This window comes from Natator depressus, chromosome 10 (genome assembly GCF_965152275.1).
Source record: "Natator depressus isolate rNatDep1 chromosome 10, rNatDep2.hap1, whole genome shotgun sequence".
Taxonomy (NCBI): Eukaryota; Metazoa; Chordata; order Testudines; family Cheloniidae; genus Natator; species Natator depressus.
This window is the reverse complement of record NC_134243.1, coordinates 77,108,212-77,120,097: the sequence shown is the minus strand read 5'-3', so window position 1 is coordinate 77,120,097 and position 11,886 is coordinate 77,108,212.

The window sequence follows — 11,886 nt, the reverse complement described above, 5'->3', positions numbered from 1 at the left end:
GGCTGCTACTCTGAAACCTGTCATTGGATTTTCTATCACACCCACAGAAGAATGTTACTGACCAAATGTCAAATTATGCTCTGTTGCACCAGTGTAAATCCAGAGTAACACTACTTAAATCAGTGGAGTTACTCTGGATTTACACCAATGGACTGAAAGCAGAATTTAGCCTTGTCAAATATAAAGGGAAGGGTAAACACCTTTAAATCCCTCCTGGACAGAGGAAAAACCCTTTCACCTGTAAAGGGTTAAGAAGCTAAGATAACCTCGCTGGCACCTGACCAAAATGACCAATGAGGAGACAAGATACTTTCAAAGCTGGAGGGGGGGAATAAAGGGTTCTCTTTGTCTGTGTGTTGCTTTTGCTGGGACCAGAGCAGGAATGCAGGTCAGAACTCCTGTAAAGAGTTAATAAGCAATCTAGTTAGATATGCGTTAGATTCTGTTTTGTTTAAATGGCTGATAAAATAAGTTGTGCTGAATGGAATGTATATTCCTGTTTGTGTGTCTTTTTGTAACTTAAGGTTTTGCCTAGAGGGATTCTCTGTGTTTTGAATCTGATTACCCTGTAAGGTATTTACCATCCTGATTTTACAGAGGTGATTCTTTTACTTTTTCTTTTTCTTTAATTAAAATTCTTCTTTTAAGAACCTGCTTGTTTTTTCATGGTTCTTAAGATCCAAGGGTTTGGGCCTGTGTTCACCTATGCAAATTGGTGAGGATTTTTATCAAGCCTTCCCCAGGAAAGGGGGTGTAGGGCTTGGGGGGATTTTGGGGGGAAAAATGTTTCCAAGTGGGCTCTTTCCCTGTTATTTTTGTTAGATGCTTGGTGGTGGCAGCAATAAGGTCCAGGGGCAAAAGGTAAAATAGTTTGTACCTTGGGGAAGTTTTAACCTAAGCTGGTAAAAATAAGCTTAGGGGGTTTTTCATGCAGGTCCCCACATCTGTACCCTAGAGTTCAGAATGGGGAAGGAAACTTGACAAGCCTATATACCATCTAAGCAATATGTACACAGATTTTTTTCTTGTTGGTGTACTTGTAAGAAGTTTATGGCTTGAAAGCATTCGTTTTCCTTTGAAAATGTCCAGGCTGGTGATCTGAAAGCTAAATTCCAGGTTCCTGTAATTAAGCTGCTCTTTCATGCAAATTCCCAACTCCCTGCTCTGAATGTTTATGTTTCATACTGTTGATGATACAGCTAGTTTTAGGCACCTAAAAACCTAGGAAAGTACTAATTTTCCATGTTTTGGGGTCTGTGTTGTGCTTGGAAATGAGCCTGTCCAGACATTCACCCGTTTTTACTAGAAACCGACCTGGTGTTTTGCATGTTTTTGACTGCTTTTGAAAGCAAACTGAGGTTCAGTCTTATCCACGCTCATACAGCCAGCGAGGGCCTCAGCTGCAAGTAGGGCCCAGAGGTCCTGATTTCCAGTTTCATACTTTAGGGCCCAATCCTGCAAACAATGGCACAGCTCATATGAAGTTACTCTTGTGCATAAGCATATGCAGCTTTGGGACCTAGGCTTTGTCCCCCTCAAAGAACTTGACTTCCAGCAGGATACTTTCTTTGAGGGGTCCCATGCCAAGCATGTTTGCACACAATTGACAAACTCTGAGGGATAGCTCAGTGGTTTGAGCATTGGCTTGCTAAACCCAGGGTTGTGAGTTCAATCCTTGAGGGAGCCATTTAGGGATCTGGGGCAAAAATTGGGGATTGGTCCTGCTTTGAGCGGGGGTTGGACTAGATGACCTCTTGAGGTCCCTTCCAACCCTGATATTCTATGAAACGTAAACCTTCTGGTGTGTTGAATTCAGTTGAGCTCTTCTGACAAAGGAAACATTTAGGGGAGAAAGATTTCACGCTCTTTCGGGGAGGAGCGTCAGTTTGAAAGAGAAGAAATGTGCCTGAAGAGGTGGGGCCCAGAATCTGCAGCCCACGGTGGAACAAAGGTGACCCCAAGCCAGCTTTTTGTCCTCCCACTCCTGGGCCGCTCCAGTAGCTGGAGAGGCCCCCGCCTAAATCACACAGGCTCTGAGCTAAGGCAGCTTTGCAGGGTTTCCCTATGGACCCCTGCATAGCAGAAATCCTTGGGAGACAGCCTTACAGCTATCTTCTGCTATACTTGAGCCAGGGGAATCCTTCCCCAGCCAAATCTGGGGCTTTCAGGGCCTTTTTATACCACTCTGGCCCTTCCAGTGCAGGGGCAAGAATGTCACCCTTCATCTGACTGTTTATAGGGTGAAAACTTACAAAGTGTTTGAATTCTCTGGCCTGTGCTAGGCATAAGGTCAGACTAGATTGTCAGAATTGTCCCTTCTGACCTTAGAATCCAGGATCTCTTTTCCAGAAAAAAAAAATTATAAACTCTCTTCTTTCATTCGATAGGCATTGAGCCTGCATACCTCACAGGAGCAGCCTGAGTATCGAGCTGTCAGTTTAAAATACACATTTCCACAATAGCATTCAGTGGGGATTCGCTATTTCAGGTAGAATAAATATTTTTAAAAAATCTAATTTAGTTTCCATTGTTAAACAACATGTATTGCCAATTTTTTTTTTACCACTTTCACGCTGTCATTTTAGGGGTGAAAAGCCACTTAATTTCTCTAGTGCTTTCTTTTTGAAAAATGAGCCCATTTCTGTATCTGTGAAACTTATGCCCCCCCTTAATGTTAAGCAAAGAAACTGTGTGCTCAGAACACACATCTTAGGTTTTAACTCTTGATTCATTACTGATAAGGAATCAAGCTAAGGATGCACCATTGTTCTCCTCATCAGGTTTCAATCACATTTCTCCAGAGAAGATGCAAAGAAAGGAACTCTTTTCTGTTCATACACATCAGCTTGATGAAATCAAGCCTATAAAAGAATTTCATTAATGGCAAATACACCCACTGTTCTTTCGTCAAAATACATTTTAAAAAATATTTTAGAATTTCCCATCGTGCTAAATGCAGACCCTAACAAATTGTGTATTGGAATAATAATTATTCACAGCTTTAAAGTTATTGACTTGGGAAATCTAATTGGATTTGCATGTAGATCTGGACTTCGACATATTTTATGCCCAAGGATTCCACTTGTCCACTATTCATTATGCTTAAAGATATCATCGTAAAGGTACCGAGTAACTTTTATACTATACAGAGGTTAATGCAGTGACAGTAGTATAGTGCACGAACACATTAAGACCATTTCCTACAAAGAATTCTACAACTGGTTAAATGCCATCCACCAGAGGGAACAGATAAATTAAGTGGTAAGGTGATGAGCACACTGGTGCAACACATCGTTTGCCGCATTGTGGTTGCAAAGTGACAACAGAAAGTCTGGCAAGCTGGGTGAGGTAATATCTTTTATTTGGCCAACTTCTGCTGGTGAGAGAGACAAGCTTTCAAGCTTACACAGAGCTTTTCTTCAGACGAAGAGCTCTGTGTAAACTCAAAAAGCGTGTCTCTCTCCCCAACAGATGTTGGTCCAATAAAAGATATTACCTCACCCAGCTTGTCTCTATAATATCCTGGGACCAATATGGCTACAACACCACTGCATATAATAGAAAGTCTATTACTCTACAGATATACTCCCTCGGGACCCATCAAACGATGGATGAGTAGGTCAGCTTCCTATACTTTGCTTTCTCTCACAAATCGACAGCAGTTACCAATGCTATAGATGTTGAGTGGTTGTCTTGTCTTTACTTTTTATATCCCGTGTATTTATAGAATAACTACCTCCCTTCCTGACAGCACTATTTTTACCATTTAAGCAAAACTTAATTAAAATTTTAATCCAAAGATGAATTACACTCTTAACCTCCTGGAGAGACGAGCCCTATTCCTTCACTGCACACGGTATTGTTGATAATCACTTTTTTCACACTATGCTTTATTAATATACATATGGTACGTGCTCTGCCCCAAAAACTTACGATGCAAGACAGTTTTATAGGGCCAGATTCTGGCTCACACTATGTCAATGGGACTGTCCATGGATTAAAGCGAGGATGTCACACTCTGATATATGTTAGGTCATCAGTTCATAAATCAGAATAAAAAAGCCAGCCTGCCCGAGAAGGGCACATCTCTTAAAGCCCACCAGATTTAAAGAGGCTGTGTTACCTTCCTGATCACTAGAAATAACTGTGAAGGTTATTACTTGTGGATGGTGTCCCTAGCCTCTGTTTGCCAGAAGCCGGGAGAGGGCGACAGGGGATGGATCACTTGATGATTACCCGTTCTGTTCATTCCTTCTGGGGCACCTGGCATTGGCCACTGTCGGAAGACAGGATACGGGGCTAGATGGACCTTCGGTCTGACCCAGTATGGCCTTTCTTATGTTCTCATCAGCACATTTCTATAATTGAACTGAAAGGATCCATTAAGCTATTTATTTTACTATTGGTATTGCAGTGGTTCCTGCAGGCCTGTAGTGAGGTGGAGTGGCCTCCTACTGACCCAGAAGGGGAGGAGCTGCTCGCAGAGCCCTGGTGGGTGGAGCCAGGCCATGCTCACCCCTCCCACCGGAAGTCAGGGGGCAGGGCAGGAAGTATAAAAGGCGGGTTTGGGGGGTTCAGTTGTGGGGCAGCTGCTGAAGGAGCCAGATGCCCCCTCCCTGCTCCCAAGCTGGGAAACTGCTGCAGGCCTCCCGCGGCACTGAGGACTGGCCGACGCTGCCGGAGCCATCTGCTGACCAAGCCATGGAGGAGTCGCCGGGACTGCCGCTGGCCTTCTACCTGGACAACTCAGAGGACCCCCTGCGGCCCCAGGTACACCCCCAGGGGGAGATAGGAAGTAGCCCTGGGGAACCAGACAACGGTCTAGTGAAGAGCTGGCCTGCGACGAGGTTGGCATGTTGCAGGCAGATCCCCGCTGACCCGGTGGCAGACCCCTGTGCCCCTGTTAGGGCCCTGGGCTGGGACACGGTGGAGTTGGGCGGGCCCATGTCCCCCCTGGAACCTCCCACCCATGGGGTGTCAGTACTCCCCCTCCGTAGACCCAGAGGCCTGCCTACGCCGACATTCTGCCGAGTGAGGACACTAGGAGGTTCTTCTCATGCCTGAGCTCCCCCAGGCTGCGTTTGGGGTGCTCTACCCCGGCCTGAGCCCAGAGGACTTGTTGCCCCGCCCTGACTAAGGGCCTCGGCCCTGAGACCCAGACTCTGCACTGCCCCGCCCAAGTGTTCGGTGTACTAACTCTTTGTTTGCCACTCTATCCAGAGTACCAGTCCGAACCACAGACTCTTCGCTGCCCTGACTGTGGGCTAGAGACCCTGAGTGACTATCGCTCTGCCCGGACTGGTGACCAGAGATACAGGCCGAGTGTGACTCGGCTCATTCCCTAAGTGGGAACGACGCCCCGGGACGTAGTGAGGCGGAGTGGCCTCCTACTGACCCAGAGGGGGAGGATCCACTGCTAACCCACTACAAGGCCCCACTTGAGATGGGGGTCCCATAGGTCCAGTTCCTGAGACTGTCCCTGACCCAAAGAGTTTAGAGTCTAAATAGACAAGACAAAGGGTGGGAGGGGAAACTGAGGCACAGCTGGTCAGACAGCATGTCAGTGGCAGAACTGGGGAGAGAAATCCAAGTTTCCTGACTCCCAGTCCAGGGCTCTATTCACCTGATGCCGCCACTTCTCTTTAACTTACTACTAACACATTCCAAAAAAAAAAGTTTCCTTTCTAGGCCCTCCTGCCAGTTGCCCACACCAAACTTGCGGGAAGATGGCAAAGAAATTTGGCTTTGCTGGCAGATGGGAGCATTGTTCTCTCTCTGTCATTCTCCTGTTCTCTTTTGAGTCTGATTCTCCTCTCACTTTCACTGGTGTAAGCCAGCAGTAGGAGTTACAAAAAATGGTGCAAGACCAGAATTAGGCCCATGGAGTTTTAACTTGCCTCAAATGAAAGCCTCTCTCTCGATCCCTAATTTTTCTGGCCATATCCCCCCTCAAAGTTCTATCGACACAATAGCTGCTAGTCCTTTAGCCTTGCCTCAGCTCTTGACTGACCCATTAAGCCCATGAAAAGACCCTTTCTGCGAACTCAACTCCACGCACCGCCACTCGGAGACATGGAGTGGCGTGTTGAGCTAGGACATCTGGGAAGCCCAACTCACCAAGTTCCTCAGTGTCTCTCCCCTTCAGTGGGCAGTTACCCAGTTTCTCCTCATCCCCCATTATTAAGGATGCGTGCTCACAAGGCCAAAATTCAGCAGAAATGGAGAGTTCTTGGCACCGGGCAGGATTGGATCCCCAGCAGGCAAAGATTGTCAGTCTCCTTCCTTCAGAGATAGGGCCCAGGTTTGCAAACTTCCAAGGTCAGTAAGAAGCCCCCAACTTACTCGCTATAGCCTCCTTCAACTCCTCGCTCTTCGTGAGGGCTAGGGGAAAAGCGCTTTTGGAACAGAGCGTTACACTTGGCAACTGGCAGAGCCACAGGTATATTGATTGGCCTTTGCTTCTTTTTGTTTTATAAGGCACACTGGCACATAAACATGAATAGGATGGGATGAGGCAAGGGCTAGATCCCCTACTGCTTTTCTCTGGGTTTATGCCTGTGTGACCCTGCTGTGTTACATCAGCATAAAGCTGCCCTGATACAGTGAAGGAGGCCCAGAATTTAACCGAATGTCTGTGTTTCTGTTCGATCAAGGCAGAAATGAGGCTTATTTTACTCACAATTCCTTGCAAGCACAAACCCGAGGATGGCACTATGTTTCCACCCTCTCTTGCTCTAAATAAAATGTAATCCTTTGCACTTCCATGGCACCTTCTGTCAGAGGATGCCCAGGCACTTTACAAAGGTTAATAAGTTAAGCCTGGCATCATGGCTGTGAGACAAGATGGTATCACTGACCCCTATTATACAGATGGAGAAACTGAGGCCCAGAGAGAGATGAAGTGACTTGTCCAGAGATCCTCAAAAAGCTTGGGTGCAGAACCCAGACATGGAGACAACCAGTCTTGGGCTTTAGCCATAAGACTGTTGTGCCAGGTTGCCAAAAATCAAACACTGAAAAAGTTTCTCATGATTTGCTACCAGGTTTCTAGGGAGGAGGAGGGAGATCAGAGCTGTTAGCCTTTTCAAGGTTAAAGCAAAACTTAGTTAAGACCATTCATCCCGGTTCTTGCTCACTCTTTCATTCTGAACAAAGACAATGCAGGAAAAGCACTCTCACCGCAGGCAGTATCTAGCAGAGGAAATAAACAGCAATACATTATGAGACAGAGAGCTCTTGCATCTTGTACCCATTAACTAATTCCTACGGCAGGACATGGGCACCAATTCATCAAATGTAATCAATACCTTCCCATATGCAGCGGGTTGAGGAGAGTGTGTGTTGACATTCCGATGACCTTGGGAGAACAAGGCCAGCTCCCTCAGAGCTCAGGCCAAAGAATCTAGTGACAGAGGATGTGGAAAAAGTTAATGAACTCAATGCTTTTTTTGCCTCTGCCTTCATGAACAAGGTCAGCTCCCAGACTACTGCACTGGGCAGCACAGCATGGGGAGGAGGTGACCAGCCCTCTGTGGAGAAAGAAGTGGTTCGGGACTATTTAGAAAAGCTGGACGAGCACAAGTCCATGGGGCCGGATGCTCTGCATCCGAGAGTGCTAAAGGAGTTGGCAGATGTGATTGCAGAGCCATTGGCCATTATCTTTGAAAACTCATGGCAATCGGGGGAAGTCCCGGACGACGGGAAAAAGGCTAATGTAGTGCCCATCTTTAAAAAAGGGAAGGAGGAGGGTCCTGGGAACTACAGGCCAGTCAGCCTCACCTCAGTCCCTGGAAAAATCTTGGAGCAGGTCCTCAAGGAATCAATTCTGAAGCATTTAGACAAGAGGAAAGTGATCAGGAACAGTCAGCATGGATTCACCAAGGGCAAGTCATGCCTGACTAATCTAATTGCCTTCTATGAAGAGATAACTGGCTCTGTGGATGAGGGGAAAGCAGTGGACGTGTTGTTCCTTGACTTTAGCAAAGCTTTTGACACTGTCTCCCACAGTATTCTTGCCAGCAAGTTAAAGAAGTATGGGCTGGATGAATGGACTATAAGGTGGATAGAAAGTTGGCTAGATTGTCGGGCTCAACGGGTAGTGATTAATGGCTCCATGTCTAGTTGGCAGCCAGTATCAAGTGGAGTGCCCCAAGGGTCGGTCCTGGGGCCGGTTTTGTTCAATATCTTCATAAATGATCTGGAGGATGGTGTGGATTGCAAGTTTGCAAGTTTGCAGATGACACTAAACTGGGAGGAGAGGTAGATACACTGGAGGGTAGGGATAGGATACAGAGGGACCTAGACAAATTAGAGGATTGGGCCAAAAGAAATCTGATGAGGTTCAACAAGGACAAGTGCAGAGTCCTGCACTTAGGATGGAAGAATCCCATGCACCGCTACAGACTAGGGACCGAATGGCTAGGCAGCAGTTCTTCAGAAAAGGACCTAGAGGTTACAGTGGACGAGAAGCTGGATATGAGTCAACAGTGTGCCCTTGTTGCCAAGAAGGCCAATGGCATTTTGGGATGTATAAGTAGGGGCATTGCCAGCAGATCGAGGGACTTGATCATTCCCCTCTATTTGACATTGTGTCCAGTTTTGGGCCCCACACTACAAGAAGGATGTGGAAAAATTGGATAGCATCCAGCAGAGGGCAACAAAAATGATTAGGGGACTGGAACACATGACTTATGAGGGGAGGCTGAGGCAACTGGGATTGTTTAGTCTGCGGAAGAGAAGAATGAGGGGGATTTGATAGCTGCTTTCAGCTACCTGAAAGGGGGTTCCAAAGAGGATGGATCGAGACTGTTCTCAGTGGTAGCAGGTGACAGAACAAGGAGTAATGGTCTCAAGTTGCAGTGGGGGAGATTTAGGTTGGATATTAGGAAAAACTTTTTCACTAGGAGGGTGGTGAAGCACTGGAATGCGTTACCTAGGGAGGTGGTGGAATCTCCTTCCTTAGAAGTTTTTAAGATCAGGCTTGACAAAGCCCTGGCTGGGATGATTTAGCTGGGGACTGGTCCTGCTTTGAGCAGGGGGTTGGACTAGATGACCTCCTGAGGTCCCTTCCAACCCTGATATTCTATGAATCTGGACCGAAACAGCTGTATAAGCTCACATGTTGCTCCACACCGCAATCAGGTCGCAGCTTGTCGTGGCATACCCACGCTAGCTTTGATCTAGCTAGACCAAAGCTACCTGGAGTAACAATAGCAGTGTAGCCACAGCAGCCTGGGTAGCGAAGCTTGTGTACGTATCCTGGGTCCTGTAGCTGGGACGCTAGCCCATGCCGCTACCCCCACGGCTGCAGCTACACCGGTATTGTTACTCGGGTATGTCTACACGAGCTGCAAGCCCATCTCCTGATTGCAGTGTAGACGTACCAATGTGGCTTGGCCCAAGCAGCATGTGGCAGAGGCAAGGGTTTAGACCTGATGTCTCCCAAGTGCGAGGCTAGCCCCATAATCACTGACCATCCTTTAGGCACTGCCACAGTGCAAACAGTAAGTAATAGCGGCAGCCAATGCCCGTGCTACCCATGTTCTGTGGATCAAGTACTTCAGTCTTCAGAGCCAGCCACATCCCTGGCCCCTATTTATAAAAATGCCAGCATGTAAATGAAATGCCCCCTATCTGTACGGCCGCAATTCAACAAGGCAAAGAAGCCACGGCAGTAAGTAGTATCGATGGATTATTATGCACACTGCGCACTTTTTTGCCAGAGGGGTATCCTTACGAACCCCCCCCTCACCCCCCCAAACGAATAAATGCGAAGAGCAGCAAAAATGCAGGCTTACTCATTGGCATGATGGCGGACTTTGTCTTTCACAGCAGTTCGGCTACCCCAAAATTAGAATTAGTAAGAGATGCGGAGATACAGTAAAGCTGCTTTGATGTTTGTCTGCGTGATTCAGGGTTAAAATCATCGCTTTTCAGCCTTATCAGCATGCCAAAAGTAATTAGATAACAGGCTACCATAAACTGTCATTTCCTATGAACATATTTTAAAGTGGTCTTTAGTTGACCTTTACTGTATGCAGTGGCTTCGTTTGCTCTATGCTCCTCCAATGGATTTATTTTGAAAATTAGACACATGTCTGTGGTCTAGGATGCCAGATAGGAGAAATAGCCTAGATTCTGCAGGGGAACAAAACATACATGGTGATGAGAAAACAGTCCTGACAAGCTGTTTTATAGACTCTTTAGAAAGCATATTTTTACCTGTATGGGCCAAATTCAGATTTTGTGTAAGCAGCTGCAAGTCCACTGACTTTACATGCAAGACTAAATCTGCTGTTTGAAGCAGTGGAAATTTACTTATCATAGAGTCATTAACAGGAGAGGTAGCCAGGGGAATAGAAAAAGATGGAAAATTTTAGGACTAATTACATTTTCAGCTGAACATGCCAAGGTATAAAGTCTGATGCATCAGGGCACCAGGCAATCACCCAAGGGTCAGGAAGGAAATCTTCCCCCACCCATCAGAGGCAGGATTACACAACTGGCCAGGTGAATTATGGTCTCAATCCAGAGATGGTACACAGCCAGGTGAGGGCCAAGTGTCCTGATCTGATACAGCAGGCCCTAAGGTCTTATATCTTCACCTAGACAAAGGAGGTTTTTAATATAAATCAAAGCAGAAACACATTCTTTTCAAATACACTATTCGATCTGGCTTTGCAGAAGAGCAAGAGATTCCATGCCATCGGTAGCTGCTGGCTGGGGCAGCACTTCCTGCCTTACAAACCTCCAGAGTGGAACAAAGAGAAAAGATGGAGAAGGAAAAGGACTTGAATAAAGTGGTAGCAGTGCCAGATTTGCCTTTCCTACATTCAGAAGACACCTGTCATCCCAGAGCAGTGCCCACAGGGCTTCTAAAATTGCCATGCTGCTCAGCAGTTTTTTCTTCACCTTTTGAGCCTCTGAGTATAATGGAATTGGAAAAAAAAAAACCCCACACAGACATAATGACGACAGCCGCTATCAAAATAATTCTAAAGCTCTGGGAAGATTCCATGCAAATTACATGTAGATCGATGGCTACGTTCCATTGCTAGGACATATGAATATGGTGATTATGCTTCTAAACACACCCAGTGAGTCATTTCCTACTGTATATAGCAGTAGTTTTCAACCTGTGAACTGTGACCCCTGGGGGTCCGCAGACTAGGTCTAAGGGGTCCACAAAAGGTTGTTGTTACCATAGTACAGTGGTTTTCAACCTGTGGTCCATGGTGGACCACTGGGGGTCCGCAACCCCTGGGGGTCCGGAGGCTATGTCTAAGATTTCCAAAGGGGTCTGCACCTCCATTTGAAATTTGTTAGGGGTCCTCAAATGAAAAAAGGTTGAAAACCACTGGTCTAAAGCTCTGGAGTTATCTTTCTTTGTCCATTTCTATATATGTTGAGTTAGGAAAGTGGTGTCAGTTGTTTACTGGAGTGTCTCATAAAAATAATGGAGCTAGCCTATTAATATTTTCCACAAAGATTTTAAATAAGAATTCCTCTGTTACGGTTGTCATTTCTGGAATTTAAGGAAGGGTCTGATGTCATTAAATAATGGTTTGAGGCTTCAATAACTCAGGCAGAGATTAGAGGTCTGTTACAGGAGTGGGTGGGTGAGATTCTGTGGCCTGCAAGGTGCAGGAAGTCAGACTAGATGATCATGATGGTCCCTTCTGGCCTTGACGTCTATGGTCATCTCGGTTTGGACTGAAATATAAAACCAAGGTCCTGACTACTCGTATCAAGGAAACACCATCATGTCTGGGTTACATTTCGCTTAAATTGATCATGTTTTTCAAAAAATTCTCATTTCTGTTAGCACCCCCTTCAAATGGTATCTATGGAATTTTAAAGGTTCGCACAACTTTTCATTTCTTATTA